The sequence below is a fragment of the Pelodiscus sinensis genome, chromosome 6 (assembly GCF_052426305.1).
Source record: "Pelodiscus sinensis isolate ZL-2025 chromosome 6, ASM5242630v1, whole genome shotgun sequence".
NCBI classification, from domain to species: Eukaryota; Metazoa; Chordata; order Testudines; family Trionychidae; genus Pelodiscus; species Pelodiscus sinensis.
The window spans coordinates 90666143-90676697 of NC_143057.1; positions in this window are offsets into that span (position 1 = coordinate 90666143).

Genomic DNA, 10555 nt, shown 5'->3' on the forward strand with positions numbered 1-10555 from the left:
AACATATAGAAGATGTTAAATACGCCTGTGGAGGCTTTACTGCCTTAATTTATACTAACTTGATAATTGTTTCATTTCTTTGAACCTATCGTGCGTTTATATTTGCATAGCTATAATGGTGAGACAGTAGCACTTTTTTTCGTTGAAAATGGCAAATTCAAAACTAATTTTGAAAGCTATTTTGTTGTGTACAAAACCAGAGTCAGCAAATCCAGATTCTAGTCTGACCTCCTTCTTTAGTTGTTAAAGATCATGTGACAACTGTAGGTAGCAACCCCTTATGTTGAAAACCCTGGGAAAGATCACTTCTCAAGATTAGTGTCAACTTGGTGCTAGTACTTTGCACTAACTGTAATACCTCATATAGTGTTTTTCATATATGAATTTTCAATAAAGAATTATAAATCTCTTCTTCATGCTAGGTAAGAAAGAGTAAAACTGATATTGAGGTAGGGTTTTTGGGTGCTCAGCATGGAAAAGAAAATGCCCTAGTTCAAAATACGTATGAAATTCTACATGCTAGAGATGAGACTTAGACTAGACAATCTGCTCCATTCTGGCAGTTGCTATGTTACTAAATGTGCGTACTGGTCTCTTTTACCAGGTTATGCATCCTCAATACAGCTAATTAAAGCTATGTTAAAGGTGACATTAATGAACAAAAAAATCATTCTGCCAGGGGGCAGGCCAGGGAATAAAAGTAAATAATTTAAATACCAAGGACTTGAACTCAGCCCCCAGCACTGCTGAACACATTTTGCTATGTAAGATGGCTCTTCAAAGCCCGAGGGTGGTTTTCATTTAGTGTTTCACTTCTATGAGTGCAAAATAGCAGGACTAAGGAGTGGATTGCATATTGCTGGTGTAAGGCAAGAAGGGTTGCCAACCCTCCCAGTTCCACCAGGAGCCTTCCAAAATCACGCCCTATCTCCTGGAGGCTACTTCAGCTACACCAGGAGATTTTGGGCATTAACAGTGCAGCAGCGCAGTAGACTTAAGGCAGGCTCCCTTACCTGCCTTGGCTCCACACCACTCCTGGAAGCAGTTGGCACTGTCCCTGTGGCCCCTGGAGGAGACCTGGGGTCTCTGTGCACTGCCCTCATTCTTAATGCCAACTCCACAGCTCCCAGTGGCCAGGAACTGTAACCAATGGGAGCTGTGGGGGCAGTGCTTGCAGGCACCAGTGCATGGAGATCTCCTGGCCCCACCCCCCAGCCTAGAAGCTGCTGCTAGAGGGATGTGCTGGTCACTTCTGGGCGCCACATGAAGTAAGTGTCATCCCTCTCCTACATGCTAACCCGCTGCCCCAGCCAAGAGCCCACACCCAAACTCCCTCCCAGAGTCTACTGGCCTTGGGGAAGGAGTTAGACAGGGGGTAGGACAAGGGTCTTTGGATTCATGCAATTAGTTGGCAACACTAGATGTGAGGAAGTTAGCGCAGCGTTAGTGGTTCTACTCTTCTTGTTCTGAGTAAAGGACTGTGGTTTCCACAGCTTCATTCCTGTGAATTTCACACACATCCCACGTATGTGAAAATGAGTATATTTCAGCTATACGTTATTCTCCTGATTCTTTCCACCAAACCCAGATTATTTGCATTAGGACATTGTAGTGTGTTCATTTAAATCCAGCTCTCGACTTCACATCCCCTCCTAACAGGCCAAAAAATAACCCTCTCTACATAACCACTTATCCCATCCCTCTCCCTTTCTCCCCCCCCCCCTTCTGTTTTGGCTACTTTTCTATCTTGAGCCAGTTACTAAAATACCCACATATACACAACACAGAGCCACACTCACCTCAAAATAGAGCCTGACATCAGGGCTACGTCTACATTGGCATCCCTTTCCGGAAAAGGGATGCTAATGAGACGAGTCGGAATTGCAAATCCGCAGGGGATTTAAATATCCTCCGCGGTATTTGCATTTACATGGCTGCCGCTTTTTTCCGGCTTGGGGATAAGCCGGAGAAAAGCGGCAGTCTAATTCTCTGGAAAATAAGCCCTTTTCCGGAGGATTTCTTATTCCTACTTGAAAGCAGGAATAAGAAATCCTCCGGAAAAGGGCTTATTTTCCGGAGAATCGCGTCTAGACTGGTGCTTTTCTCCGGCTTATCCCCAAGCCGGAAAAAAGCGGCAGCCATGTAAATGCAAATGCCGCGGGGGATATTTAAATCCCCCGCGGATTTGCAATTCCGAAGTGTCTAATTTGCATCCCTTTTCCGGAAAAGGGGTGCAGTGTAGAGACAGCCCAATTGTAAATACCACACCATCTAAAACAGAACCTGGTCAGGAATGAAAATATGACTGATGCGCATGTTCTTAACTAGAAACCTTGTCTTGCTCTGCTGAGAAACTGGAGCAGCAAAGTGGTAAAGAAGTTGTTCAGACACAGGTAGGAAATCTTAGCATTTGCTCTGGGCTCTTTTTTAAGCCTGACTTATTGGAGTTCAGGCTGTTCTGTGGTCATGGATGAACACAGAACAATCTATACTCTACTTGGGGATTCAAGACAATTACATACATTATAATAGAGCAGCCAGGTTTTTCTTTTTGGTTCAGGAAACCATCTGTCTAATCACACTCTCCCTGCATGAAAACTTGGTTCCAAGTTCATGCAATTAAACAGGGCAGGCTGAAGAGAAGCATTACAGGGATTTTTATTGTTATTAAATAGATATTTTACTATGACATACAGAATTTGATATGCAAAATGAAAAGACTAACAGATCAACCTGCCAGCATCGGGTAGCACTGAAAAAAATGCAAACAATCAAACCTAGTATTCCAAGATCCTAAATTTACCATTTTCTATAACTGTATACTGTAGAAACATTAAAATGACATAATAATAATAAAAATAAAGAATGGAGCTATACCCATCTCATAGAGCTGGAAGGGACCTTGACAGGTCGAGTCCAACCCCCTGCACTCATGGCAGGACCAAGTACCATCCCTGACAGATTTGCCCCAGATCCCTAAATGGCCCCTTCAAGGACTGAACTCACAATACTGGGTTTAGCAAGCCAAACCACTGAGCTGTCCCTCCTCCCATCATATGGCATCAGATAATTCAAGCTGCCCCTTACTACATTTTGCATGCTGTGAAAATCACAGCAACAGGCCACCAAGACTGCAATAGACCTGTAAATAAAAGTATGCTATTATGTTGGATCTGATGTGAAATCTAATGACTGTATTAGGTGATAATTAGCAAGATTTAGCAACAGTCCATTGTTTCCAGAAAAATAAGTATTTCCCCCAATCATGTATAAACTGTTGAGATGCTGAGAACAAAGAGTGAAATAGCTCAAAATTGGAGTTGGCTATTTGTGCTTCTATCAGTCTGGGTTTTTTTATTAAAATGTTTATAGCCATATGAGCCAAGTACCTTTTGGTCATTTTACTTTTGGTTGCGCCCTCACCCTTGCCATATTCTCTTTTATGTCTCCATAAAGGGATTGTTGGGATTTTCACTCTGACCACAACACTCTCTAGACCAACAGAAGGTTTACAAGTCACTACCGGTTTTTATTTTGTACGTAGCAGAATGTGTGACACATTGGGTGCATCTACACTGCAACACTATTTCAGAATACCAGAGTATCCCAAAATAGCTATCCCACAGCAAGCCCATTATTTTGGGCTCGCTATTCTGACATCCCTATAAATCTCATTCTAGGAGGAGTAAGGGACATTTTGGAATAGCACTTTATTTCTAAATTTGGTGCTGAGTAGACAGCGCTTATTGTGAGCTTCAGTGACTAGTTTAACCAAAATATGAACTGATCCTGGTATGTAGGGATGGGGGTGAGTGGGGAAAAAAATAACCATATGCAAAAGGCAGGTCATGATGCTTTTGGTAGGATAGCATTTATTTGTATAGAAAGTGAATTGCATAGGCATCAGATTATGACCGTTAATAAGGTTTTTTTTATATTGATAGATATCACTGAAAGATTTCAGAGAACAAGTGTGCCTGAAGGCACCATTTGAAAGATGACTGCCAAACCTGGGAAAACCAGATTCAGGGAAAGGTTTGGTATATTGTCTTCCAGCATCTCCTCAAAACTGCTTTTTAGTCCCTTGCTTGGCGTGGGCTGAGCCTCTCTGAGCTAAGGGACGGATTGGGTGGCTTAACCACTGCTTTTAGCTCCTGGGCTACTTCTGCCACAGATCCTTCGGAGGCTGAATCCTAAACAGGCTTCAGATTAAACTGCTTATGCTCCGGACCTGGAACATACAAGAACCCAAGGATTTAAGGATGATTTGGGAGTCTTTTAACCCAAATAATTTGGTATCCATCTGCTTCATAAACAAGGCCCGAATGTTGAAGGGGAGGTCCTGAATTGACTGTTGAGTCTCTGTGGAGTCCAGAGAGGACCAGCCAAGTTGTTTGCTGCATGGCAACGGCAGATACCACAGAGCAAGCAGTGGAGTCTGCAGTGCCATGCCACCTAGCCAGCTCTTGCGGCAGCTATGCCCTCATCCAGCACTGCACAGAACTCCTTACAAGAGCCCTCCTGGAGGGCACTCTCACATTTGGCAGTGGTCTGCCACATAGTAAAGTCATGCCACTCCTGGAAAGTCTGGGGACTGGTCTCCCTTAGCTATAGACTGGACAATGAATAGATCTTATGTCTGAGTAAGTCCAGCCTCTTGGAGTCTATTTTTGGGAGTAGTGCCAGGTTACCCACTCAGGTTGACCACCTTGACCACCAAGGAATTTGGGGCAGGATGGGAATAAAGGTATTTGTGACCCTTTGTCCCATCTAAGTACTTCCACTCTGCCCATTTGGAAGAAGGGGGTTTGCCCCAAGGCACTGGTGATCTATGACATGATGATGGGAAGAGCAACCCTAGCAGGAGCTGTGAAGGACAGGACAACAAAGAGTCCATTTGCTCCTCCAACACCTCTGCTTGCAGGCTGAAGTTGGAAGTGACCCTCTCCAAAACTTCCTGGTGCACCTTGGCATCATCCTGAGAAAGAGGATGAGAGTTCCCCATGATAGCTTCATCCAGTAATGATGAAGAGGAGACCAATACTGTGGGGTCCACAATGCCCATTGGCAATTTGGTGGTTTGACCCCCTTCATCCACATGAGCTTGAGGGATCTTCTCCCCCAAGGCTTCAGGCACAGGAAGGGGGAGAGCCACGGGGGCCTATCTGAAATTTTCAACACTGATTGGAGAGGTTGGAATGGTTGAGTGAACCCCTATGGGGTTCAGGAATACCACAGGATTGGCCACTGCCTGGGATCACTGGTCAATCTTCAGTGCTGATGACCGAGCTGATACCGAGGGCCTGGGAGGCTGAGCTGCTAAGATCAAGCCTTGTTCCATAGCAGGCCTGTATCTGGAAACCTGGTGACCAGGGTCTACTGAAGTGGTGACTTTACCTGCAGTTGTGCCCTCAGTCTTATCTGGAGGAGGAGCACTTGGAAGGGGATGAAAGCCTAACTCAGGGACCTTGACTGAGTGCTCAGCAAATCTGTGGCAGGAATCCAGCAATCCATGCCTCTTGCTCCGAGGCCATGATGGGGGATAAGGATTTAAATCAGGAGGTACCATGGGCTGGCCTTTGGGGGGAAAATCGCTTGGCACGTGGTGACGCTTGTCTCGTAAACTGATGACAGGGCTTCTGGTTCTTGTCCTCTGACTGATCCTGGGAACTGTAATGCTGACTGAGTGAAAAATGAGGCACGGAGTATATAAGTGTCACATCTGTGAGAAATGAAAGTACACCCTAGTGCAGGGCTACTCAACGCTGGAAGCCACAGGGGCCACACTGATACTCACAGCACATGCTGAGGGCTGCAGCTTAAGCATGGTTGCATATACATGCAAATATATATGCAAATAGATTCTTTCACACTGAGGGATATGAATATAAAGATTAAGGCAAGACCACACAACATGCAGGCCCCATTTAAGTCAGTTCTGCTGATATTAATAAAATGCAATATTTACCCAAGTTACACCAGTTTTGCACTTGACAATCCAGGAATTTAAACTACTAAAATGCATATCAACAAAAGACCATTATATTGACTTGCCTTTGTGGAGCGTGTTCCCAGTGGAGGCCATGATCAAATGATCCCACCCGTGGGCCACGTGTTGAGCTCTGTGTTGAGTCCTGTGTCAATCTAAACCACGCCATGGGCCACAAACAAACGTGCTGCAGACCACAAACGAACGGGCTGCATGTTGAGTAGCCCTGCCCTTGTGTCCTGCAAACCAGGCTTATAGCTTCAGTACATAGCTATCCTTCCACCCCGTTGAGACTCAGCCTGATTAAGTTATTGTCTTAAGCAGCCATATGACCACAGCCTAACTTCAGAAGAGGGGTCACTTTTTGATCATAAGGACTTCAAGGCTGAGGTGAAACTGTTAGTACAGTGGATTAACTGACACCCGGTAATCCAACACTCCACTTTATCTGACTTTGTCCCCGGGAGCTGCAGGGTCAGATACAGCGCAGGTCGGGAGAACAGCCCCGCTTGCTGCCTCTTCGCTCTCTAGGAGCAGCTGCTGCCACTCCTGCTTGGGACAAAGCGGGCCCGGCAGGAGTGGCTGCAGCTTCTCCTAGAGAGCAACGGAACAGCTGATGCTGCTCTGTCGGGGACGCTTCGGCCCGGCAGGAGCAGCATCAGCTATTCCATTGCTCTCTACAGTAGAGTCCGTATCATTCGACATATTCGGTAATCCGACCATGTGTCGGTCCTGTTTAGGTCGGATGATAGGGACTCTACTGTAGATTCATACATATCAAGCCCATAGGATTTTAGTTAATCAAAAAGTGTAGTTAATCAAAAAGAAGTGATCAGCCATCTTTCTTGTCACCCTAATAGACCAGTTAAAAAGAAAACCTTCCCAAGACAAACTTAATGGGATCCAGTGAACTTTAAAAAATTAGCAACAAAAGTGTCTGTGGTTCACATTTGTTTCTGCTCAGACAAAGCACACCTTAATACTTATCAACATTATTCTTTATGTTGAGTTCTAGTGATATACACAACAGCTAATTTAATCTCAGATCTCCCAGTTGAGCTGGATGTATTTAACAGCATGTTTTCATAGAATCATAGAATACTAGTACTGGAAGGGACCTTGAGAGGTCATCGAGTCCAGTCCCCTGCCCTCATGGCAGGACCCAGTACTGTCTAGACAAGGGTTTCCCAACTTATGGGTCAGAACCCAAATATGGGTCGCCAATACATTTCAAAAGGGTCGCCAAGTGTCTCCCCAGGTGGATCTGCCCCCTCTCCTTGAATTGCCTTGGGTCTCCAAGTTTTCCTGAATTGTCAAAATGGGTCCCCAACCTTTTTGTGTGGCGGGCGCCGCACTGGTGGGCGGCGTCATCCCACTGCGTCACCCAGCCAGCTGGCCCAATGCCAAGTGCGCCTGCGCTGGTGACAGACCCCCCCCATCGTAGCCATTTTGCCACTCTGGACTGGCCGCCCTGCTCCCGTGGCTTCCCCACCGCACTCCTTGGCAGATTCTCCTGCCGCCGGTGCTTCCCCACACCCCGTCATGGCGCGAGTTCAGCCCCGCAGTGCATGCGGCCCATTTTCCCCTGGCCATCCTGCGTCGCGGGCACTGCGTTGGGAAGCACTGGTCTACACCATCCGTGATAGACATTTATCTAACTTGCTCTTAAATATCTCCAGAGATGGAGGTTCCACAACCACCTTGACAGTTAGGAATTTTTTCCTAATGTCCAACCAAAACTTCCTTGCTGCAGTTTGAGCCCATTGCTTCTTGTTCTATCGTCAGAGGCTAAGGAGAACAATTTTTCTCCCTCCTCCTTGTGACACCCTTTTACATACCTGAAAACTGCTATCATTTCCCCTCTCAATCTTCTCTTTTCCAAACTAAAGAAGCCCAATTCTTTCAGTCTTCCTTCATAGGTCATGTTCTCTAGACCTTTAATCATTTTTGTTGCTCTTCTCTGGACCGTCTCCAATTTCTCCACATCTTTCTTGAAATGTGGTGCCCAGAACTGGACACAATACTCCGAGGCCTAATCAGCGCAGAGTAGAGAGGAAGAATGACTTCTCGTGTCTTGCTCACAACACATCTATGAATGCATCCTAGCATCATGTTTGCTTTTTTTGCAACAGTGTCACACTGTTGACTCATATTTAGTTTGTGGCCCACTATAACTCCTAGATCCCTTTCTGCAGTACTCCTTTCCAGACAGTGGCTTCCTATTCTGTGTGTGTGAAACTGATTCAGAGATACCGGTACTTATTTTATGGAGATGCTTATTGCTGAGCTGTCTTCACAGAGGTAGTATAATGCTCCATAGCTAGACACAAAGAGGAAAAAATGTTAACACAGCAGAGGGGCAAATTTCCTGGATTTTATAGGAACAAAAATTTTTTCAAAGAATTCTGGTAAAATAATTATTATGAATTTAAGAAAAATTGCCAGTCTAGACAGCTAGCACAGCAAAATAGAAGTGTAATGAAAGTCTAAGATGAAACACTTTAGTGGCAAGTTCTACATGAATACTACATTTGCTGAACTTCTGACCATCACACTGCTATAAACATAAGGGAAGTGCAAGTATTAGGTGGTATTAACCCTTTAAAATATTGATACAATTTGATTTAAACCTAAAATCTTTTCTTCCAGATTCTGTCAAAAAATGAGATACTTCTACCACCATTTATACCAGATATACAATAAACAAAAAGTCAAATTCAAAAGGCATTTCTGAATTTTAAGAAACACCCTTGTCCACTTGCCATTCCCATACTTTAATATAATAGAAAGTTACTCACCCTATGCAATAACTGTAGTTCTTTGAGATGGCTGTCCCGTGGGTGCTTCGCCTTTAGGTGCACCAGCGCCGCTGCGCTCACCAGTTGGAGATGGTTAGTAGCAGTGCTCCTCTTTCCCCCACTTCCCCCCAGACTGGTGCAAGTGCAAGGCTCTGGCATGAGACACCTGTTGTAATGCGCATTCGTGGCCAGCCGGGCTCCTCAGTTCTTCTCTGATACAGATCCAAACAGAATCTGAAGTAGAGGGGAGGAGGGTGGGTGGTGGAGTACCCCCGGGGACAACCATCTCAAAGAATTCCAGTTACTGCACAGGGTCAGTAACCTTCCCTTCTTCGAAGAGTGTCCCTGTGGCTGCTCCACTTTTAGGTGACTACAGAGCAGTATCAGTGCTTGAAGGTGGGTGTGACGTAGTGGGGGTACCTGGCTGGTTTCTATGCTGCTGGCTCTGGGGTAACCCCCACTGGCTGCCGTGGGTACCACGACCCAGCAAAACAGGATGAGTCACTATGCAAAGGGACCTCTCAACCGGTATGGCCAGACACCCCCCATGGAGAGGAACAAAGGAAGGTGGAATGCTGCCCTGGCTGGGGGGCAGGACTGGAAGAGTATTAGTTAGTTGCTGTCTGGGAGCATGGAGGAGACAGCCTAGGGAAAGGGGCTGGAGTTTAGGGGCCCAGTCTCCCCCATCCCAAGGGGGCCTGAGGCATCCTAGCCCAGCTCTGTGACCAGATTACATCTGTGCTGTATCCTGGAGAGGCAATAAACTTCCTCTATTTCACCGGCTGGTGCAATCTGTTTGTGCCATTTCGGGGTGCAGGAGACGGGGGAACCCCAACGCGCCGTCACAGTGGGACCTTACGAAGGCCTGTTTTGGCTACTGAAAGTACGGAGTGGCTGAATCGAGTGTGAGTGTCTGCATATGACTGGATGGCACAGTGATGCACGAAAGTGAGTGTGAAAGCCCATGTGGCTGCTCTGCAGATCTCGTCCATGGGGATACCACGGAGGAAAGCTGTGGAAGTGGCCATTGCCTTTGTGGAATGGGCACATACAGCCGAAGGAGGCTATTTGTTGAATATGACATAAACCAGTCTTTATATAGTCTGAAATCCACTTGGACAGTCTGTTTAGAGATCGGTAGTCCCTGAGATCTCTCTGTGGAGGAGGTAAACAAGTGAGGCGTTTTGCTGAACAAGCATGTTCGTTGCAAGTAAAAGGCCACCGCCCTGTAGATTTCGAGTGTATGGAGAGCCCTTTCCCTGTTGTCACTATGAGGTTTGTAGAAGAAGACAGATAAGTAAACTGGTTCACTACAATGGAGCACGGTAAATACTTTGGGAATGAAATTAGGATGGGTCTGGAGGACCACCTTGTCCTTGTGGAAAACCGTATATGGCAGGTTGGTCATAAGCGAGCACAACTCTCCCACCCTTTGTGCAGAGGTAATAGCCATGAGAAAGGCCATCTTCATAGACAGGTGTAGAAGGGAGCATGTAGCTAGTGGTTTAAACCGTTTGCCCATTAGTGCCCATAGCACGAGGTTAAGGTCCCATGCAGGGACTGGTTCTTTAATTGTAGGACTGTATTGTACAGACCTCGCAGAAATCTCGATTGATGGATGAGTGAAAACTAAATGATTCTGTATGGGCAGGTGGAATGCAGATATGGCTGCGAGGTAGACTCTGATGGAGCTGAGGGATAGACCTGTGTTGTGGAGGTGTAGTACGTAGGTAAGTATGAATGGGCCTCCAATCTGAGTAGAGGTGTA